This window comes from Acomys russatus, chromosome 20 (genome assembly GCF_903995435.1).
Source record: "Acomys russatus chromosome 20, mAcoRus1.1, whole genome shotgun sequence".
Taxonomy (NCBI): Eukaryota; Metazoa; Chordata; class Mammalia; order Rodentia; family Muridae; genus Acomys; species Acomys russatus.
In genome coordinates this window covers 674,777-698,017 of record NC_067156.1, presented here as the reverse complement: position 1 = coordinate 698,017, position 23,241 = coordinate 674,777, and the positions used below count along the sequence as shown (strand labels likewise).

At 40.5% G+C, this 23,241-nt stretch overlaps 1 protein-coding gene and 1 pseudogene across 1 annotated transcript in view; both read right to left on the bottom strand.

Moving 5' to 3' along the window:
* Positions 1–22,723, bottom strand: part of LOC127204798 (GREB1-like protein) — a 294,756-nt gene extending 272,033 nt beyond the window's left edge. Inside the window, exon 1 of the mRNA XM_051164015.1 lies at positions 22,683–22,723. The gene's annotated coding sequence lies outside the window, so the exon portion shown is untranslated. The remainder of the gene's footprint in view (positions 1–22,682) is intronic.
* Positions 1–22,723, bottom strand: part of LOC127204796 (GREB1-like protein) — a 138,973-nt pseudogene extending 116,250 nt beyond the window's left edge.
* Positions 22,724–23,241: the final 518 nt, after the last annotated feature.

Genomic DNA, 23,241 nt, shown 5'->3' with positions numbered 1-23,241 from the left:
GGAAAGTCCCAGGAGTGACCACCTACCCCTTAACCATAAACACACACACACACATTCACACAAAGCACACACACACACACATACTCATGCACACAAAGTACACAGAGACATACACAAAGCACACATACACATACTCACATGAACACTCACACATACTTACACACACACACAAAGCACATACACAAACACATGCACACACACATGCTCACACACACAAAGCACACAGCATCACACAAAGTGCACACACACAAAGCACACACACACACATACTCATATGAACACTCACACACACTCACACACATATACACACATATATTCTCACACACACAAAGCAATATATTGTTTTAAATGAATTTAAAGTGTATTAAATGAATTTAGTGCACTAAAATCTCTTAAGAACACTGTTTCCAAATTATGACTTAGTTTTCTCCATATGTCTTATATTCTATTTTGTTTCTACTGTCACATGACACTTGCTACCTAAAGCTTACACATCACCTATTCTACAGGGCAAGCTCTAAGGTCCAAAGTCCATTTTATTATATAAAGCCCTAAGGCATGCTTAGGTGATTTTACAATAACAATTCCAGAATTAGATACAACCTCTTAACCACAAAGCAGCCTCAGGGATGGACATGTGACAGAATAGAGACAGTCTTCTTCCCGTTATGAAGAGGCACTTCCTGGGTTCCCAACTTCTCTTCCACCAGTAAAATATACAAGAGAGTAGATAATATTTGAGAGAGCTTTCCAGACCAGCACGTTGTCTGCCCACGACACCTTTGCTCCAGAACATGCTCAGGCATTACCATCTTATTACACATTACACAGTTAGAATTTGTAAAGTCTCACCTAATGAAAGCATCCTGAAGTGGACCCAGGTGAAAGAGAGAAAGATGACAGAAAACTCTCCGGTTTTAATGGAGCCATGCCAAGTATTCTCTGTGTGTGTGGTGTGTGTATGTGTGTGTGGTGTGTGTAGTGTGTGTAGTGTGTGTAGTGTGGTTTGTATGTGTGGTGTGTATGCAGTGTGGTGTGTGTGTGTGGTGTGTGTGTGTGGTGTGTGTGGTGTGTGTCTCTGTGTGTGTGGTGTGTGGTATGTGTGTAGTGTGGTGTGTATGTGTGTGGTGTATGTGTGTAGTATGTATGTATGGTGTGTGTGTGTGTGTAGTGTGGTGTGTATGTGTGGTATGTGTGTGATGTGTGCCTCTGTGTGTGTGTGGTGTGCGGTGTGTATGTAGTGTGGTGTGTATGTGTGTGGTGTATGTGTGTGGTATGTGTGTGTGGTGTGGTGTCTGTGTGTGGTGTGTGTGTGTGGTATGTGTATGTGTGTATAGTGTGGTGTGTGTGTGTAGTGTGTGCATGTGTGGTATGTGTGTGTGTATTATGCTCATGAGTGTATGGATGTGAAGGTACAAAGGTATTTGCTCATATGCAGACCAAGATGTTTGGTGCCATCCTGTATCACCCTTCCCATTATTGCCTTGCTGCAGGTGTCTTACTGAACTAGCAGCCTGCCTTTTTTGGCTAGGCTGGCTAGCTAGAGAGCTCTCAGGAGGAGCTGCCACTCTCTCCACCTATTGTTGGGATAGCAGGTCCGTGAAACCGTGCTTGGTTTTTCTATTTGGGTTCTAGAGATTTGAACTCAGGTTTTCATCTTTCCAGGCAAGCACCCTTACCTAGAAGCTATCTCTCCAGCCTCAGGGTTTCCTTAATGACGAAATCAATACTGACATTTATCAACACAGAACAACTTGACCAGAGAAATACTCTCAAGCCTCTATTTGACCAACCTCCTATGTGAACTATAAGATGCTAACATCATAAAGCTTATCCCTAAACTAATCTGAATTTTGTAAGTACAGGTGGCTTCAAGGAACAATGACAAAGATGACCATTGATGATGATTATAATTATAGTTGCTTCTAAAAGTCGTGTTAATGGCATTCAGTTCAGTTCTGTAAGATCTCTACCAATGTCTCCTGCACACAAAGTATTGTGCCAGGATTTGGAAAGGTCTTTTCTCCTTTCCATCAACTACAAACAGAGAGATAGGCTCATGAGTAGAACTACCAAGCCCTCTTCTGCCCCGTCAGCCTGGATTTCAGTCTTGCATCTAGGAAACCTTGTAACTCAGATCTTCAGTTATAGTTTTTAATATGTCAAAAGTAACTGGACAGTAGGAAAAAAGTCCTAGCCACTGAGATGACTGTTTCCTGGTGTATTTCCATAGGTGCAGTAAGAATAAAAGGAAAATTCACTTTCCTCGTCTGTTGTGCCTCGGTTTCCCCAATTCATATAGAGAGTCAAGATTTCTACATTCAACATTGTATCTCTTAGGCTCAAAAAGCCATGCCCACTTTTCCAGACACAGTTGTAATGGGGCTGGTTATCTCACAGCTCCTCTGGGGTCACAGCTGCTCCTGAAGGGCAACAGGGAAGCTTAGGAAATTCCTGTGAATACCTTCCCGTATCACCTTCAGGAGGAGCTGGAGCTAAGGCCGGCAAGCCAGTGCTGCCTCTAGAAACAGGTCCCTCTCGGGCCCACATCTGTGCTAGGATCTCAAGAAACCAAAGCAGTGAAGTTTCTCTTCTCTGGAGCCACAGTTCAGTGAGGACATGGACTTTACTCCCAACCCCAATGGAGACCAGCTAGGTGCCAAATTTTATCTGGCCCCGACAACAAAAGAAGAAAAAAAATCAACAATCTGAGAACTGTTGGTAATTTAAACGACAGACACCCAGCTCAGTTCTTACTCCAAGGATAAAGCTTCCACTAACCTTGGAATCAAATGTGGAAATCATAACTCACCAAGCTGTCTATTTAAATTTTCTGTCTCTTGTGGCTAAAACATTTTGTTCCAACTTGAACTAAAACTCTCATCTGTTATTCTACATGGTAGTGATTTCAAGACCTTACTTTTAAAGAAGTGTTACGTATTCTTTTCTTTTCTTTCTTTCTTTTTTTTAAAATATCAGGCACAAATCCAACACAGAAAAAGAGTCTGTAGGTAGCTGTAGGGGACACTCAGCATATCTGTCAGGCCCCTCTCTACCACAAAACCCAGGAGTTTGGAAAGCACTGGTTTTAAAGGGAATTTGAATAAGCCTAATTCTAGCTCCCCTTAAAGATGGCTGTGTCCTTTACTTGAAAATGTTACCTGGTTAGATTTCTCCATTTCAGGTGATACATTCACTTTATGTTCTTTCCTCTTCACATCTCCCAACCCTAATCATTCTGCTCAAAAAAAAAAAAAAAAAAAAAAAAAAAAAAAAAAAAAAAAAAAAAAAATCTTTTTTAAATCAAAACTGTATGTGAACACAATTTTGACTGGCTGAGAATGCAGCCTCTCTAACTACCTGGACGCCACCAGGTCTAGTTAACGAGAGCTTAATGACAAGGGGAGCTGAGTGGGGCCTTGAGGACCACACAGTCAGATAGGCAGAGAGGAGAAACGATAGGAATGCAAACTGGGATACAGAAAGGAAAGTGAGGAGCTTCTGCACACTTGGCCCCTCGCTCCCAGACCTGCAGCCCTGCCACACCTGGCCAGATGCTCCTTTTCTCATTTTAAGCCAGATCTTATCTCTATGAGTATAGGTTTTGGGGTTGGGACCAAATTAGTGATGTGATCCAATCAGTACTAAAACTGCATCATTTCAATATTCTCGTTTTTGCCATAGGGAAAAGCTCACGGGATGAAGATTCTTGATAAATCTGGTTTTTTTTTAAAGCCTGTTATCTCTCAATGAGTCAACATCGTGACAATAGCAGCCATACGAAGCATATCCCTGGGGCTTTCAAATCTAAAGCCAACCCAAGGGACACTGTGTTTGCATAAAATCAATCTTTTCCTTATTACTTATCAACCTCGGGTGATGTGTGCTGCACTCTCCAGATGAAAGTTCATCCATTAGGGCAACACATCTGTGAAAGCAAATATTAAAAGACCGGGGGTTTGTAGTTTTGAACACTATGCCTAGGCCCACGTACTTCTTGAATTTTCCATTTACAGATAAGAATGCAAATGCATTGCTTTCTTACATTATTTAGTTTTTTTTTTTTTATTCAAGAAGAATGATTTTTAAAGACTTCTCACTATAAGCCTTTTTTCTTAGGATGATTCTTTGCAGATTATATGAATATTTACTAAATCACTTTATAGGAGTGGGAATTTCACATATGTAACACTCCTAAACTTCAGGGTCTTGTCCTAAATTTTAACATGTGTTATGAAGGTAAGGGTTTTAAGACATAAAAACAAAACAAAGCAAAACAAAACAAATGGAGAAAAAAAAAAAAACCTGATCTTAGGAGCATTCAAGGTAATTGATTCAGACATTTTATTCCTGTTATTTTCTCTTTTTACTTCATTTTAAAAGGAGATAATCTGAATTGCTCTAATCTGAAAAACAACAATAAGTGTAGCAAATACTTGACAATGAAGATGAAAAGCCTCTAAAAATCTGTTACCTTAGCAACAGCAAGAATGTGGAGGAATAAGAATACACTGTCAGGGCATCCTTTCAGATTCCATAGATTTGAGGCCTAAATACAGTCAGCTTTCATTAGCTTTTTGTTTTTCCCAGCAGGTCCTTGGACTTTGAAACAAAACCTGAATGACAGCTATGAGCAATTCCAGCCTGCCTCCTGATTAGCTATGCCAAACAAAACAACTCTCTGCAGTGTAAACTTCCCAGGCATCTGCAGCCGCCTCTGGGGAGACTATAAGCCCTCAGTGAGACTTGAAGGAGACTTAGAAGTTGGGGGTGCAGGAGGGGATGGGTGCAAAGGATTAAGACCTTTCCCTTTGCCACAAACTAGCTCCCCAAATTAAAGATACTTCAAAAATGGTGCGTTGCGGAAGTGGGGGCAGGGGGAGGGACATATGAATGTACAATGCTTCAAGTAGAAAAAACAAATTTGTTGTGTTATTTCTTCTCATTTTTATTTTTGATAGATGTGGACCTAAAATTAATTGCACCAAAGGACACTAAACTGTTGCATGGGGTCCCATCTGCTACATAATTAGATCCCCAAGGAACTAACTGGCAAGCTTCCTTCTTAAGATCAGGCCCCTAGATTCTGTAATACTTAAAAAGTACCTTTATCCACACAAAAGAATTAGAGATTAGATGTCAAGGCAGTTGACTGTAATGCATGCTTGGTTTTGTTTGTTTGTTTGTTTGTTTGTTTTGTAATAAGTAGTTTCAGGAGAAGTTGGTGATAGCTGTGTGTTGGGGTGGTAAGAGGAGAGGCAGTTCAGCTACGAGGAGATGAGAGGTAAATTAAATGCTGACAAAATCTGACAGCCGTCCTATCATTTCGGAAGGAAAAAGTCATTATTTTTTATTTTGTGGCCACACAGCAAGAGGCTAGCTCTTGTCTTATGGAAAGTGGCACTTAACTGGGTTCTGTTCTCTGCTACATATGCGATGGCCTGGTGCCTGGCTTTCTTGGAACACTAGGCAAATAAAAATCCCTACTTGTAGTCAATAACCACCTCTTTAAAAACAATGATGGCGATTTAATAGGAGGACAGCTCCAACTTCCTAAGATCTGATTTGCAGACACATGACAGTGGAGGCCAGAGAAAACCATGCAGGCTCGCCTGAAAGCCTTGCTCAGATTTAGTACAGCTCTTTCAACCACCAAATGGAAAGTTCAAGTTCAGACAGAAGATTTCATTACAAAGGCTTATTTAAAAGCCCCAATTAGGGATATATCACTTTTGAAAACCAGAGATGAGAAAAATTTCAATTTCTTAAAATAGATAATGCCAAACTAGAAAGCTTCATTCCCAATTATTTTATTCCATGTGTCTTTGGAAACCACCTCTCTATTAATCTATAGAAAACTCTTGGAACATTGTTGAAATTGATGGAAACAGGATGGGGACTGTAGAACAATAGAAAGGCCCCAATATGAGTCCCTGCTTGCAATCCCAAACCAAACCTGCTGATTCAACACAACGTCACAACCGAATTCTTATCTCTAAAAGGAACAATCCATTGTGTGCCTGGAACAAAGAGCCATGCACAGGAAATTGGCCAAATCTAGGCCAGATGGTCACTGATTCAAGTTTCATTCTCCCATCCCCCACTCGCCTTGACACGCCAGAAATAAATTGAGGTAGCATTTCACTTACCAGGTAACGTCCCTGTGTATAAGGTGTAAGGGCCTTCCAATTACTTCCATCCTTCACCTCAATGGTATCTAATAGTTGTAACAGAATTCCCTTAGAAGTTGAGAAAGTGGCCAGGCCACAGTCACGGAAGGTAAAACACCAACAAGCTACTCTCTGTTTCCTACACTTGCCACAAAGTTTCACTCATATAATGGTTAAAACTTTCTATGCTAATCTGTTCTCCTTGATACAAAATAAAAAGGAAGAAACAAAATCCAGAGAACAGACTCATCACAGATGTTTGCTACAGGAAGCCATCACTGGGGTATCACATTGCAAAGGTGCTATGGTTTATAACCCAGAAATACATAATGCAACTACCAATAACAAGCTATCTATAAAAATCATTATAGTAGATAATTAATGCAACATTTTAAGTCAAATTAAGAAACATAAAAACTGTGTTACAAAATACACTGCCAGGCTAAACAGGCTTTGTTTCACATAGTATAGTAAATTGGTAGGTTGTTGCATTTTTTGTTTTTTATTTATTTGAAAAAAAGAGGCAACTATTTGAAAAGTAAAGGTCTAAGAATGGCATAGGACTTTTGAAAGTATTTATGTACTGTATGTACTATATATCTGTGGGAAAAGAAAGCCTCCTTCACATAGGTCCTTCACAAGAATTCACTTCCTCTGAGTCTTGGGAGTTTGGAGGAAGAGAAGAAAAAGCTGTAAAAGAAGCAAGAACTGCTGGGCGGTGGTGGTGCATGCCTTTAATGCCAGCACTCGGTAGGCAGAGGCAGAGGCAGGCGGATCGCTGTGAGTTCGAGGCCAGCCTGGACTACAAAGTGAGTCTAGGACGGCCAAGGCTACACAGAGAAACCCTGTCTCAAAAAACAAACAAACAAATAAAAACCAAAACAAAAATAAAGAAGCAAGAACAAACTTTGCATTGAAAGGGAGAGGCACATGTAAGAATGGTGCTAATATTTCTGTTTGCAAGGAAAATGCCTCCACTTATGCTACTGCAACTCAGGGAAAATAGAAGAGACATTCACTGATTTTGCCTACAAAGTGATATGTCTGACTTTCATCCAAGCAGACTCTGACTTAGACTTCTCTAGGCACGTATTTCAAGCCCCTATTGGTTACTAGAAACTCAGCTTTGAACTCAAAACAGCAAGGATTGGAGGAAAACATGAGGTGTTGTGCCTCAAGTCCGCAAACACTCAATGGAAACTTGGTTATTAAAGAGTGGTGTAAATAAAAATTAAAGACCCCTAGAAAATGCTCAACCCACTCCTTTATGCTAAAGTTAGGCTTAGAATGAATACATTCTTTTCTTTGAAAGGGACCCTTCACTCTACAGGGGCTGGCTTGGGAAGTATTTACATTTTTAGGGCTTAAGTCAATTTCATCAACCAACAAATAATAATCCCTTCAGTAAACTTTACAATCCTTTTTTATAATTACCTTGAGAATGTCAACGCAGGAGTGCATTTTATTGGCATACTACAGTGTCACTCTTCCAAAATTAACATATAGAAAGGTTAGGGTAGATCAAAGGGGTTTGGAGGTGATTTGTTTGTTTTTTTTAACACAAGATAATCACATGCTAGTAGGACAATGACTGAAGACAAAAATGACTTCAAAATATTCGATCAACACCAACCCTGAGAAATGGCCTGTTTTATTGTAGGAATGTGGAAAGGACGTCTGAAGACGCTAGCAGGTCCCCTACCAGGAGAGGACGTCATGGCAGTCTACAGTGCCAGAGTCTGTAGGATAAAAACACAGCCATTTGTGTTTGTCAATGACAAACACAGTTGTTTGTCTCAGTGGCAACAAGTGACAAGTGGAGACTATGAAAAACTTGCTTCCAAACTGCGTTTGTATAATGTATAATGACAGGATAAAACCATAAAATATATCCTAGATACATACAGTTCATAGATGTATGTGTCGTACATTATGTCAATGTACTTAAGCTGTCTGCAACCGTTGCTTTTAGGTGTCTCAGATTTAATTTTTAAAGATGTATTTGTACAATCTGATTTCTTCTTAAAACATTATTTTTCTTTACATAATACAGCAAAATAATATTAAGCATCATCCTACAAATTGCTTAGTATTGTTATACTTATTTTAAGGCATACAAATTAATTTCTGTTTAATTTGATTCTTGAAAATACTATTAATGAAAGAAAAGTGATAATCAATTAAGAATCTTTAAAAATAAGCTAGTTAAATATTAGCTGTTGGGTTTTTTTTTTTTTTTTTTTTCTTTCTCTCTTTAGTATAAAACAGGTATTTTGGTATTCTTGGAAAAAAATGACTATTCATGTTAAAATTCTCCTTACTTTTTAAGCTCATCTTTAGAGTCCCTCAGATAAATTTACATTTAAATGAGACATACACAAAGGCCTCTGGCTGCTCTAACCACCACATAAACACACACACACAAACACACTCACACACACACACATACACACACACACACACACAGATGCTTTAGAGTCAAATCTCCAGTTTTGGGGAGAAAGAAAATGTGTGGCTACATAACTATCTTTAAACAGACAACTTCATGTACCACTTCCTTGGGATTTATATGGTAATGCTTTACAAATTAAGAAAAATTAAATCTAAGTACCTAACTCAGACTTCCTGTGGAGAAATCAAGTTTTAATAAATCAAACTGTATTAAAAAAAACAATAAATGATTGTGTAGTATAAGTTAAAATCTTACAGACTAACTTCTGATCTTATTCTTTGATGGGTTTTAAAATAACAAACTAAAGATGATTTAAAACACTATTTGTAAGTACTGTGTTCTAATTGTAACAATTAAGCCTTTTTTCTTTCCACTTCGTACTCTGACTTGTACTTTGTGCCTTACAGTGGTCTACAAATCTGGTAGAAAATTTAATTTCATTAATCTAATAGAAAATTTGTAAGTAGATAGTATCTATGATAAATGTTGAATTAATCTCACCTTATTTTTAATTTACCATACAGAATAAAAATATGCTAAGAGCTAAATAAGCACACAGTTTTCATTGGTGAGAAGCACCAAGAGTTTCAATGTCTAGGGAGTTAATTATAAAAAAAAAAAAAAATGCTTTAGGAACAAATAACATGAAAGAAGAGAGGGCAATGCCAATGGTTAGCAGGTTTACCTGCTAGAGGTAGGAGGGCTGAAGGGAAGTCAAAGTAAGGTTTCATGAAGAAAAATAAATATGAAAACTCACTACCTTGTAAGCTAATTTTAATATATATTAACATATACAAATATTATACATGCATATAATTTGGGGGTTGGTTTTTTGTTTTGTTTTGTTTTGTTGGGTTTTGTTTGTATTATTTATTTATTTATTTATTTTGGTTTTCTGAGACAGGGTTTCTCTGGGTAGCCTTGGCTGTCCTGGACTCACTTTGTAGACCAGGCTGGCCTCAAATTCACAGTGATCCGCCTGCCTCTGCCTCCCGAGTGCTGGGATTAAAGAAACGCGCCACCATGCCTGGCTATAATTTGGTTTTTCAAGGCAGAGTTTCTCTGTGTAGCCCTGGATACCCTGGAACCCACTGTGGCTAGCCTCGAACTCAGAGATCCACCTGCCTCTGCCTTTAAAGAATAATTGTTCAGACGCTTTAAGAACTGCAAAAGTTTATTATTTTCGTCATAATCTGATGTATCAGTAGAATAGCAAGTATGACGTCACCTCACGTAATTGTAAATGTGCTTTAAACACAGTCTAAAGGTTAAAATGAGCCTTCATTCATATTTTGCTAATTGATAATTCCATGTGCCTAAAACTGTCTACAGGAGCACATTTATTAAAATTGGTTTCTGCTTTACAATACAAAAGGAAGATATGAACTGACATTGATATTCCACTTCTCCCCCATCCTCTGGGCTGAGTAGGTGACTTACTGTGAAAAGCATAAGGAGTTGAGACCCCAGTATTCATAGAACAGTCAGACACAGTGGTCGCTAATCCTAGAAGCAGGAGGAGCCTAGGGCTCAGGAGCCAGCCAGTCTAGAGAACTGGTGAGCTCAAGGTTCAGTAAAAGAGCCTCACTCAAAATAAATGAATGAAGAATGAATGAATGAATGAATGAGTGAATGAATGAAACTAATAAGGTGGATGAGACATGCAATCAATTCCTGGACTCCCATCGTGGTAGAAGGAAAGAACTCCCTCCTGAAAGTTTTCTCCTAACCACTACACCGGCACCATTGCATGCGTACACATCCACACACGTGTACATACGCCATGCACACATGCACGTATACATTGCAGTTCCTACCCCTCTCCAAAGGATGCATTTCACAACGTTAGCATCGGTGAAGTGCCACTGAGTTGTCTCCCCAGCCTCTGCATCAGCCCGGCTGCTTGGGATTTCACGCCCAATGCCTTGGGAACAAGTTTAAAGCGCTCTTTGGCTTAAATAAATTAAGAAAAAAGAGGAAATGCACATTTAAACTTCATTAGGTTTCAGCTTTAATTGGATTCTTTTATGCGTTTGGTGTTGAGGAAGAGAATTAATGCGCTTGCATATGCTGTGTAGCTTCCATTGCATTAGTGGCAGCTTGAGGAGCATGCTTCATATAAAGTCAAATCTCAATCTATAAAACTACAAGCCCTGGTACCATCTTGCAGCTAGTTCTCATTTTCACCAGGGAAGGAACTACTCTGTGTGCGCCTGTCTCTATCTTACTGTACCCATTCCAGGTACAGGTGCCTAACAAGGTCTTATTAATTCAATTCCAGCATTAATTTCCTGCCCAGTGGAGAATTCTATTATCATCACTCTTGCTCAGTCAAAAAATTATAAAAAATAAAATGATTTTTTCAGGAAGTGAGGAATTCACCTGACAAAATAATTACTTCTTATACAAATGAAGATTGAGAGACAGTATGATATTATAATTATTATTGCCATAAAAATCACTACAGACTAAACGCAGCCTTTATTCTAAGATAGAATTATGGTGTCCATAATACTTGAACTTTAGCTCCCTGACACATATAGACTTAGGATAATCTACTGGAAATAATATCTGAAACAAGCCCACAATGCTTTGGTTTAATAGTCTGTCAATTTAAAACCTAATCAGCAATATGAACTATAGCATTTATTCACTTCAAACACTGGTCACATTTTGTAGAATGCTTGTTTCTGAACTAGCCCTTTCATGATTCTAACACACTATATAACACTACCCCACAAATACATTGTTTCTTTTTTGTTTTTTGTTTTGTTTTTGAGACAGGGTTTCTCTGTGCATCCCTGGCTGTCCTGGAAGTCACTCTGTAGACCAGGCTGGCCTTGAACTCAGATTCATCTGCCTCTGCCTCCTGAGTGCTGGGATTAGAGGTGTACACCAGGATTATATTACTTAAAGCAAATTAGTAAATAAACACATTTGAAGATGAATAAAATATGCATAAGAATTTACAGACATAGTTTTCTAAACTTCAAAAAAGTGTAATAAAATTAATCTCCTTTCAACCTCAACCACAGAACTGTTTTGAATTTATTTTCCTTGTTACAAACTTTTCTTCAAAAGATGCTATGATCCTAGCTTTCATAGGGCATGAGCCTTGGCCTGGTATTCCTGTAAAGGTATAAAGATTACACTGTCCCTCCCTTCTCTACAGGGTTCTGTGGACAATGGCTTAGACCGGAATGAAGTTTGGCCCAGGTCAGGAAGATACACAGTAATAGACTAGCTTAACAGATGGCATCTATTCACTTACTGAACATATTTTTTTCTCTGTGTTTATTCCAAGAGCTTCAGACACAGAAATAAGAAAAAGGACCAGGGTCTCAGCAGTTTCGGAGCCGTGGTTCAAGCTTGGTGAGAGAACTCAAGGTTTGAGTCCCACTGACTGACTATTACTTCACACAGCCTGTTTCCTCCACAGTCTGGAAGAGTTAATATGTCACATCAGTACACACCTACCCCAACTTGTCTTCCTGGACACTACAAAACATTTTAAGACACAGTTACTGACAATCAGGTCTTATAGTCTAGTAGTCACAAAATGTGAGGATGACTTAAGGGAGGAGAAATGGCTGTGAAATTTAGCAAAATCTGTCTCATGCAGACTTAACACCTACTACCTAGAGGTTAGGGGCTCGTGAAACAGTTTATCTTCTCAAGCTTTCCTGGGTGGTGGTTGTTGTTGTTGTTCTTGTTGTTTTATAACTTTAAAAATAAAATTTTCAGCCAGGTGGCATGTCTGTAATCCCAGCTCTTGGCAGATCTCTGTGAGCTCAAGGCTAGCCTGGTCTACAAACAAGTCCAGGACAGCCAAGGCTACACAGAAAAAAAACCTGTCTGGAACACCCCTCTCAATTGTACAGGTTAGAAACAGTGTATGAGACAATATCTGTTGGCTTGCATTAACTAAACCACCAAACAAAACTATTAAAGCTTGCTGCAAATTATTAAATTCTATGAAAAGACTAAGCAGCGGAGAGTATAGGGGTCATAAAGTCTTTTATGGCTATTTTTTAAAAGACTTTTGTTTTATGCGTATGCAAATATTCTGTTCTCTCTCCCTCCCTCTGTCCCTACCCCATGCTCTGAAATTACAGATATACAACTGTGCTGTGCATTATGGTATGTCTAAGCAAATGCTACTCTGAGGCACCAGTTCAGAGAAGGTATGCTGAAGGCTCAAGGGTCTCCTCGACAGTATCAATCCTTCAGAATATCTGAAATCCTATCACCAAACCCCACACTTCAGACTTAACTGCTTTGTAGACTAGCCAGATATGGTCCACTTAATATCTCCCAATATTAAACAATTCCAGTACAACTTTTGAGTGAGAACACTGTCAAAAATACATCACATTTAGCATTTGATCCCTGTGATGGGACAGCCCAATTGCTGAGCCCCAGACTCCTGTGAGAAACACTGTCTCAGAGGAGGCGGACAAAGTTTCTAAGGATGCACCCGAGGTTGTCCTCTAGCCTACACATACACATCTGCACACACATTATTTTTTAAAAATTAATTTTCATTTAAACAGCTATATATGTTCTAATTTGTTTTTGTTTTTGTTTTCCAGACAGGGTTTCTCTGTGTAGCCTTGGCTGTCCTAGACTTGCTTTGTAGACCAGGCTGGCCTTGAACTCATGAAGATCCTCCTGCCTCTGCCTCCTTGAGTGCACCACTATCACACCCCCGGCTCTGTTCTAAATTTTAAAAAGAACTTTTAATGAAAGAGAAACAGGAATCAAGACACAAGCCAGAATGTTCGGGTAAGACACAGGCAGAAGAGACAACTGATCAGTTTGTTAAAAATTGAGGTTTCATATTAGATTATTGGAAGGAAGGAAGGGAATTCAGCTTCATGCTACAGACTGCTGACTGGCTAATCAGCCACTTTCTCACCTTCCTCAGTATTAACAACTCCCAAGTCTGTGTATGCTTATCTAGAGCACAGACCTTTCCTCCAGGTTCAGGGAAATCTCAAAAGTTCTACATATGTCCATTTTTCTTGTCAATGAGCATGTGATAAATTTTTGACCAAGGAGACTTGGGCATGTCTTTAGAAATTTGGGTAAATTTTCATTAAAACAAACAGTTAAGCAGACACAGTAGCACATGCCTATAATCCCAGTACTCAGGAGGCAGAAGCAGGCTGGTGTACAAGTTTCAGACCAACCAGGGCTACATAGTAAAATCCTGTCTAAATAAGTAAACAAATAAAAGCATTTTTTTTCCTGTTTCTACAACTAGTGAGAGCTATCAGAAGATTAAGTCTTGAGTGTGCTGCAAAATATTGGAATAATAAAACACACTGGGCCAAGACAAATCCCAGCAAGCTGAGGATGGTAGAGAGTGACTTAGAGACCCTGGCTGCCAGGTACGGTAGTCCGCAACTGCCATTCTAGCGTTCCAGAGGCTGAGGCAGGGGGATCATGAGTTGAAGTGTAGCCTGTGTGATAGAGTAGAGCATCTCACAAGAAAATCAAAACAAAATACATGAATGGAGACTCTTTGTGTCTGGTGTTGACTGCTTATTCTCTTGCTTCCCCTGGGATAGTGACAGAGCAAATGCATTGCTACTAAATACAGGCACTTTTTCTTTTGCTACAATGCAGCTCATAGCAGATGAGTACTCTAAGGTTTAGGCATTTTTCTTTGGGAAAGGCTGCAAGGCTGCTGCTGCAGGAGACTGATTGTTAAAAAGATATTCAATCTTTTTTTAAAAAGTTAATCAAAGAGGCAGGTAGATCTCTATGCGTTTGAGGCCAGCCTAGTCTACAGAGCGAGTTCCAGGACAGACAAAGCTATACAGAGAAATCCTGCCTCAAAAAAAAAAAAAAAAAAAAAAAAAAAAAAAAAAAATGGCATGGGGGAAAAATTGAACAACAGAAGAAATGCTAGACAAACTTAAAATGCCTGAGTCAGATTTAAAGATGGAGGGGAAAAATGGGGGGAAAAGTAAAACAATGTAACAGATTTAAGTTCATTCTTAAAGGTAGAGCAAGTTAAAGGCTTGCCATGTAGGTAGGCCAGACCCCTGAGTTCAACACCCAAAACTCTTGTAGAGACAGAAGGACCCTGCCACAGTAGCACATGCTGTGGCACACAGGCACCTCTACCCATGTACACATAAAATAATAAATCAAATACAAATTTATATCAAGCCTGTAATCCCAGCTCAGGAGGGAGAGGCCGACAGATCACTGTGAGCTCAAGGCCAGCCTGGTATAGAAGTGAATCTAGGACAGCCAGGGCTACACAGAGAAACCCTGTCTCAAAAAATTTAAATAATAATAAAAAAGAATTAATAAAATATATATTTAAAAAGGAACAGACTTGGAGAAGAGGAAGTAGAACTTTCAAAAGAGACATTTCCTTGGCTCTGTGATGTGGATACCATGAAGACAGTTTTTCAGTTTCCTAAACACACCTAAAGATAGATGAATAAGCTTAATGAAACTAGCATCTTACATCTGATTTAATGACGCAGTAGATAAAAGAAAAATGCACTGGCTACGTCTTCACACTGGAAAACTGCAGCCGTGGTAACTTCCCATTGTCCATGCTGTAAAACTAAATCTGTAGGATTACACGTTGAGGGGCAGTTCTAACACTTTTTGTTTTGTTTTGTTTTGTTTTGTTTTTCGAGACAGGGTTTCTCTGTGTAGCCTTGACTGTCCTGGACTCACTTTGTAGACCAGGCTGGCTTCGAACTCACAGTGATCTGCCTGCCTCTGCCTCCCAAGTGCTGGGATTAAAGGCGTGTGCCACCACGCCCAGCTAGTTCTAACACTTTTGTGTCCAGGAAAAGTACTTGGGAAGTCTTATGAGGACAGGCACAGGCTCCACCTCAGAAACAGTTATTCCATAAGTCAATGACTGCATTTCACAAGCAAATGTGGCAGGCGTGGACCCTGAAATGCAGTGAATTTGAGGATGATTAATTTCCTTACAAAGAACTCACAGTAGAGAAGACTGAAGTAAGACTCCCTCTCCACCTAACCTGGAAACTCCCGAGGGCTCGGTCCCTAGCCTACTCAGGTCTTTGCTCAGGGGTCCTTTTTCAATGATGCAACCTCAGGCTCACTTTCTCTTCTTTAGTTTTTTTCTTTCTTTCTTTCAAGTTTTTATTGATCCTTTATGAATATCAGCCCTCTGCCCTTGCAACCACCCAAAGAAAAGAAAAGAAACAAACAAACAAATCTCACCTTGGAAGCTGTGGTATGTCACAGTGTATCACACAGTATACCCTTCTGCCCAAACAGCTTTACTTGCAACTGTTTATTGCAATGAGTCATTGGCCTGGTTTGAGGCCTCCGGCTTCTGCCACACTATCAACACTGCATCCTCCCTGGGACTCCTCTTGGATACTCTGTTGCTATGTCATGGAGATCCTGCAGCTTTGTATCTGCTGGACCCGTCAGGCTCACTTTTTATTCTACTTTCCTCTCGAGCACTTAGAAATCTAAAAGATTCAATCTAGAAGCCAGATGTTTTACTCATTTGCCTTTGTTTACCATTTTGCTTATGGACGGTTACTTAACTTCACAGTGGCATGCCCATAGTGAAAACAGGGCCTAGACAGAGTTCAGGGATTTTAACTCAGTCATGGTAACATAGATGCAACTTGAGGGATGCAAAGATGGAGGCAGCGTTTATCAATTCACAGATTCCTGGTCCCTGCTAGAGATACACAGTGCAGGTAGGAGTAGAGGGGTAGCTGGACTGTGGATTTCTAACAAGAACAGAGAAAGGTTGTGCATTTTTTTCAGGAGGATTGGTTCCCAGATATCTTGTGCCAAAGCTAGCTACCTAAATGAACAAAATGGCTTTATCACAGAATTTTCACTTAATACTATTTTTTCACAAATATTTACTGCTGATTGATTTTTTTTCTCTTCTAACTTGGTGTTTGCATTCTTTCTAAACTGTATACTCCTTTTTAAACATTTATTTATTTACTGTGTGTGTACATACCCATACTTGTGAGTGCCACAATACATGTGTGGAGGTCAGGGGACAACTTGTCAGAGTTGGTTCACTCCTTCTTCCATATGGGGACTGGTAAGAGACCTCAGGTCATCAGGCTTGGTAGCAAGTGTCTTTACCCACTACATCATCTCCCCAGCCCTAAACTTTTACTCTCATAAATAATATTTCGTGTTATAATTTTTCCTATATGCTTCTGCTGTGTTTCGCTAAAAACTTCCTTTTCTTTGAAGCAGAGTTGTGCTCCATAGTTGAGGCTGGCCTCCAGTTCCAGATCCTCCTGCCTGGGGCTCCTGAGCACTCAGATTCCAGCTGTGCACCACCACATCAGGCCTAGTTATTTCTTTCCAACAAATTCCTAGGAGGGAAACTTCTAAGGAATTTAGTGCCCTCCATCTGCACTTACTCCTATACAGGAACTGTTCATATTTATAGGACCCAGCATGGTAATCAGCAATCACACACTAGCAGAGTTGAGAAACCGAGTCTTTGTTTGAAGGTATTAATTAATTAATGTTTAAATGATGACCTGTAGCTTGGGGTTACTTTCTTACAGTAGGCAGTTTAATAAGGTCTTAGTACATGCTGCCAAACTGTCCTCCAGAAAAACCTGAATGTTTTGCCTTCATTCTTTTTTGTTTGCTTATTTGTTTTTTAATTTATGATATATACAGTATCCTGCCTGTATGTGTGCCTCCCCACCACAAGAGGGCACCACATCTCATTATAGATGGCTGTGAGCCACCATATGGTTGCTGGGAATTGAACTCAGGACCTTTGGAGGAACAGACAGTGCTGTTAACCTCTGAGCCATCTCTCCAGCCCTTGCCTTCACTCTTAATAGAAGATAATAGCTAATTCTTTACCTAGTTGGCAACACCAGCTTTTCATCTATTGAATTTTTATGATCTGGACACTGAAAAATGCCTGTTAATCTTAATATGCATTTTTATTAGTATGTGATGAACATCACCATTTCTTCTGTCATCACAAACAGTTAGATACAAATATTTTTACCCATGTTACTGGATTTATAGGATGGAAATGATCTAACTTCCAGATTTGTTTGTTGAATCTATTTTTTTTTTTTCTTTTGGTCACTATAATCCATTGCCAACATCTAAATTCCCATAAAAATGTGAACTTTGCAGTTTATGGTGCCCATGTTCCTAAAAGGCAGCAGTTAGAGAAGGCTTTGAGGTTCTGCCATCTTCAGGCTTTCTTAGCCACTAACGTCATCACTGTACCTAATTTACAGGGTTCTGCTCACCACACACATTAGTGTTTGCCCTGTCAGGTATCGGAGTTGGTAATCCCTGCCTGAATCAAGCTTTAAGAAATTAAATGACACATAATAGCTAACAACAACAGTAGCTAATTTTCATCCCTTGTTTAGCATGTAAAAAACTTTTTTTATAATATTCCAGATGACTTTACAAGTAGAACACTTTTTTTTAAATTGGGTATTGAAGTTTCTTTTTCCCTAGAATAATTATCCAGCATTATAAAGATTGTTACAATGCAGATTGGCAGCCTTGCCGTCAGGAGTTCCTAACTCAGTAGCTTAGGGTCCACCCGTAGACCCAGTGCCTAACTCCAAGCTCTTCACATTGAGAAGTTTTCTCAAAGCCTACAACAAGTATGATAACACCCCTACAAGGGTTGTAAATGTGTGTAATTTTGACAACATAGTATAAATGTATGGGCTTCCCCCCACAAAAAGCAAGTCCACATTGCAATTCTACGCAAAACACTGGTAACTAAAGTAGTAATTCCCAATCCCTCTTCCCAAAACAAAACCCAAGAAAGTCCCTCAAGAGCACACAAAAAAGTTCCAAGAGCCAAAATAAGGTGTCCAACCTTGTAAACACAGTAAACCCAACAACACAGGCCACGTCTGAAGTCAGTTTCTAGACTTCTACCATTAAAAATAGGCCCATGCCTAAGAAGAGAGAAAACCATTCAAGGTATGGCTCCCTGCTGTAGACATTTCTCAAGGGTAGATGGCCAATCACTGCAGTCTCTTCTGGAGGGGCTGCTGAAGAGAGTCATAAAGGACAGAGAGACAGTGAGTTCTCTATCTGCTTTGCACAGTATAAAGCCATACACAGGCCAGTGTGTGGCAGGGGCAAATGCAGCTGAGCAGAAGTCACTGTGAGACTTCGCATCTGGACTTGGAGGCGTGGCCAGGCAGTCAGGAGCACACAATTGAGCCCTCCTGGAGCTCAAGGCACAAAGAGCAGCTTTATCCACACTGGGTGTGTGTTTGCCAAAAATATCAGGGCTGCTGGCACTCCAGAACTTACGAGGGCATGCTTTTGTGTAGACTAAGCTACCTTGACTATGTAAGAACTCTAGTCAGGGGGCATAAATTGTGATACATTTGTAGCCTAAGACAATCTAATTGGAGATTACAAATTATCTCTCTGATTTGTTAGAAGTTTTCTTAATTTACAAGGGGGGGGGGAGGGAAAGACCATAAATTGTAATCATAGTTCTACTACTTATAAAACAGCCCTTCAAGGGAAAAGAGAGTACTGTCTTCATCTTAATAGGATGCACACAGTATATACTAGACACTAATTTTACCAGTGACTTCCCTAAGTTTAAAACCATAACAGCTAGTAAGCATAGGATGAAAACAAAAACTCTACAATTGGTCTGGAAAAGGTTACTGAATGACTTAATGCACTCTTCACAAGTGTTACAACTGCCTTCCTCTACACAACCATCATATAGTTAAGCACAGAACCGTAGAAGAAATGATGTGACCACAACCCCATTTAGAAAAACATAGCAACACTGTACAGCGGAACTATTGCACAAGACAAATAAATACAAATCAAAAAGTACGTAACTTTACCCTGATCAAATACTAATAATTTAATTATTTCAAATGACCAGAAATTTGAATTTTTCCCAATAATAAAGAGAACATTCAACATGTATTCATATGTTATCTCTTTTATCTTAATCTTTTAGAGACCTAGTGTTATAACCGTTTAGAGAACACATTTTATAAATTAGAAAGCTAAATTCTTAGAAAATAAGTCACTTGACCAATATTCCCATTATGTGTTATAGGTGGGTTTGAACCCAGAACTTGTAATTTTGAAGCCACTCATTTACAACCACACTAAATTGCCTCCCTGAAAAACAGTCCTAAGGAGGAGGCAAAGGCAGGGAAAGCGGAGGGGGGAGGAGGAGGAAGGATGTTTACACTCATAAAGATTGTCATATTTTTTAAATTACTGCAAAATCCCCAAATAGAAAGTTGTTTGTTACTTAGTCTATGGGGGGAGTTTGTCAGTAAATCAAAATTACTTAAGTGTCTTTACGAATATAGTCTTCTAATTTATAATCTTAGTACCCCAACCAAGCTTAAGATTCTTTGCTGTAACTCATCTGTAGAATGCACCTCTGTCGTGATAGCAAGGATTTTGGCAATCAATACCTACAGTATATTTTTAAATCTCTTAACTGGGTCCTTCATAGTGACCCAAATTAACTGTTTTTACATTTACAACGTTGTAATCTCTCCTCACCTAAGAATCACAGTCCAAAGGCTGCATGACCTTCAGATTAGAAAAGTTTTGTACTAAGGATATAAAAGTATACTTACATAGTAATCAAAATACTATAGCTGTAAGGAATGTTTATAATCTAAATACTCTTGAGAGTTACTAATTAAATTGTCAAGACTCTTTGACGTAGGCAAATTAACTTTACTTCCATTTACCACAAAAGAAAAGTAACAATTTGGGAAGAGTGGTTTTCCTTAAAATTCCCATGAATATTGAAGAGGTGACACGCATCAGCCCCAGAGTTGGCCTCTACCATCAGCAGAAACAGACATTTTGTGAGAAAGTCAAGTTGCTGTCCTGCAAAGGTATCAAATCCTAAGAAAAGCAATGTACTTGAAGCATCGCTGGCCTCTCCTTCGTGCATCCACCTCCACAATGTCCTTGTCACTCCCTGTCTAACTATCTGCAGTCCAACTGGCTACTCTCAGCCAGTCTTAGAACACGTCAGCTACATTAACAACAGAACTTAGGAGGCAGAAGGACGCTTGAAAAGCCACATAGCACTCCTTTATCTTTCCAAAGAGACAGGGCCAGGAGAGTATTGTCAAGAAAAGTACATTGTGTGGGTGGTTCATAGCAGATCTAGGCCTGGGGTGAAGAGATCTCAAACTTGGCCTCCATCTGTCTCTTGCTCTCTGTAGAGTGTGAGTGCGAGTGCGAGTGTGCTTGTGCGTGTGCTTGTGCCTGTGTGTGTGTGTGCTGCTAGAGATTGAACACACAGTCTCAGTCTAAGCACCCTACAGCTAAGCTCTGTCACTATCCCTTTAAAAGTTGTTACATATGCTGTGTTGATGGGAGACTACAAATACCTACTTGGTGTTTTCAGAAGAACACTGTGGTGACAAAGTAACTACCATTTGCTCTGCTTCCTAGAGTTCCAAGATGGAGGGAAATAAAAGTTAGAAAAGCTAGTGTGACGAAAAGGCATTCTACTTTGCACTTGACACTTGTTCTAAGAATTTTAACTTTTTTTTTTTTTTTTGGTTTACTGATCATCAAAGAAGTAAGTATCTACCACAGGTCAAATAAAAGTTTATGTCATCCCAAGAGCATATCAAATTGGTTATTGTTATCATTAATATGCAATCCATCTAGATATGAGCAATCTTTACCTATATTCTATTTTCCTCCTTTACCTCCACCTCCATAACACATTTTCATTTTAACGGTAATTTGTACTTATAAAATTTCAGCTGTGGGGTCTCATGGAAGAGAAGCTATGCGTGGAAGAGGGGATTGGATTTACACCAGATACTCTTCGCTGTTGCTTGAAATTGTTACATAATTCCTACCACTTCTGAGTATCTATTAAAGTTTACATTTCCTTCTAAAATACATATTTATATGCATATAATCTTTTACTATTTCAACAGAACAACCATTTTTTAAAAATTTGACTGTGTTTTCCACGTTTCAATTTCACCAAAGTTTTCAGAAAAAAAAAGAAAGAAAGAAAGAAAGAAAGAAAGGAAAGAAAAAAAAAAGTAAACAGTAACTAAATTCAAGGCAGAATTTCAGACGTTCCCAGAACACGGCAGAGGAGTGAATGGTTTTTAAGAGGAACATTTGGTTAAACCCCTTTGAACTGCCTATATTTAATAGGCTGTTTTAAAATGGGACTTACGGAGGGCTTCTGGCAGGAGAATTTCATGGTTTCAAAAGTAGAAATCAAAATTTGTTTTTATCTAGCCAGGGACACGGAAAGGAACACGATGGAAGAGTCCCACCACGATCCACAAGAACCCTGTCGCGCACGTTTCTTAGGCTTGGTTTTAATGAGAAACTCCACACTGTGAACCTATACAAATAAAATCTTTTCATGAAGCTCGGAAGAACTTCAGGAACCAGGGGCTTTAATAAACCACCCACCTTCACCCTGCCTGGGCAGGCACACCTCACCTTGCTGTCTATTTTCACGCTCAGCTGTCAACACAATCCTTTGTGCTTCGTTCAGAATAAAAGCAGTTCAGAACTGCTCCCAGAAAAATGGAAATGATGACCGGAAGATGCGCGTGTGACGAAGTGACATTTGGCATGGACCCCAGAGAACGCCTGACCACGTCTGGCCGCTCTCAACTTTCCCAAGCCCAGCTCTACCCATCCTCTTGCTGGACACCTCCACACCTCGCTACTTGCGGTCCATCTGGTGCTCCGGGACCGCTAGCCGTCCCCTCGTGCTCCGGGAGCAGCCGGGACGCGCCCCCTCGCCACAGCCTCCGTCACTCCACAGAGCAAGGGCCACCTCCCTCCCGCCACAAAGGAAGTAGCGGAGCCCGGGTGACAGGCCTGTGGCCGAGGGCGGCAGGACCGGGATGGGGACTCACTCCACACTCTCGCGCGCCCTTCCAATCCCTTCAGAAGAAAGTCTAGGCGGCGCTGCCCTGCGCAGGCAAGGTGTCCAGCCCGCCAGAGGACACCCGCCACCGAGTCCCCTCGCCTCCCTGTACCCGCGAGTCCCCGCAGCAGCTCACCTGGCCCAGGCGGGCGTGAGGGCCGGGGTGGTCTCTGCAGCCCGGGGCGGCTCCGCGCTGCGCTCAGCTCCGAGGTGCTAGCGCCACCGGTGGTTGGCGTCTCTGCGGCAGGGCGCGGGCTGCGCGCTCAGTTCCAGGGGGGGCGGAGCGAGGCGCCACAGCGGCCGGAGGCGGATTCCTCAGGTGTTGCCCCTCCTGCTCGCCCTGCTCCTCTCTGTCCCCTCCTAGCCTGAGCGCCCGGGTGGCCCTTTCCGCCTCCCTTGCCTTCTGCCCATAGAAGAAAGGGAGCACAGGGTGCCAAGTACACCCCCCACGTGCTGCTGCCGAGCCCTACGAAGGTTTGCGAACTCCAGTGGGTAGATGATGTGTGTGGCCACTCTGGGGTTGGGAGGTGGCAGTGCGCTGGCGGTCTTCTGGGAAGAAGGATTGCCCCCTAGTGCTGCTGAAGAGCGTGGCCGAGAAGCACAATTATTTTCGCTCAGGATCCTAGTTCATTCAGAGTGCTCTCAAGTCACCGTGTGACTTCTTTGTCACTGTATCTAGTGACAAAGTCCCATTG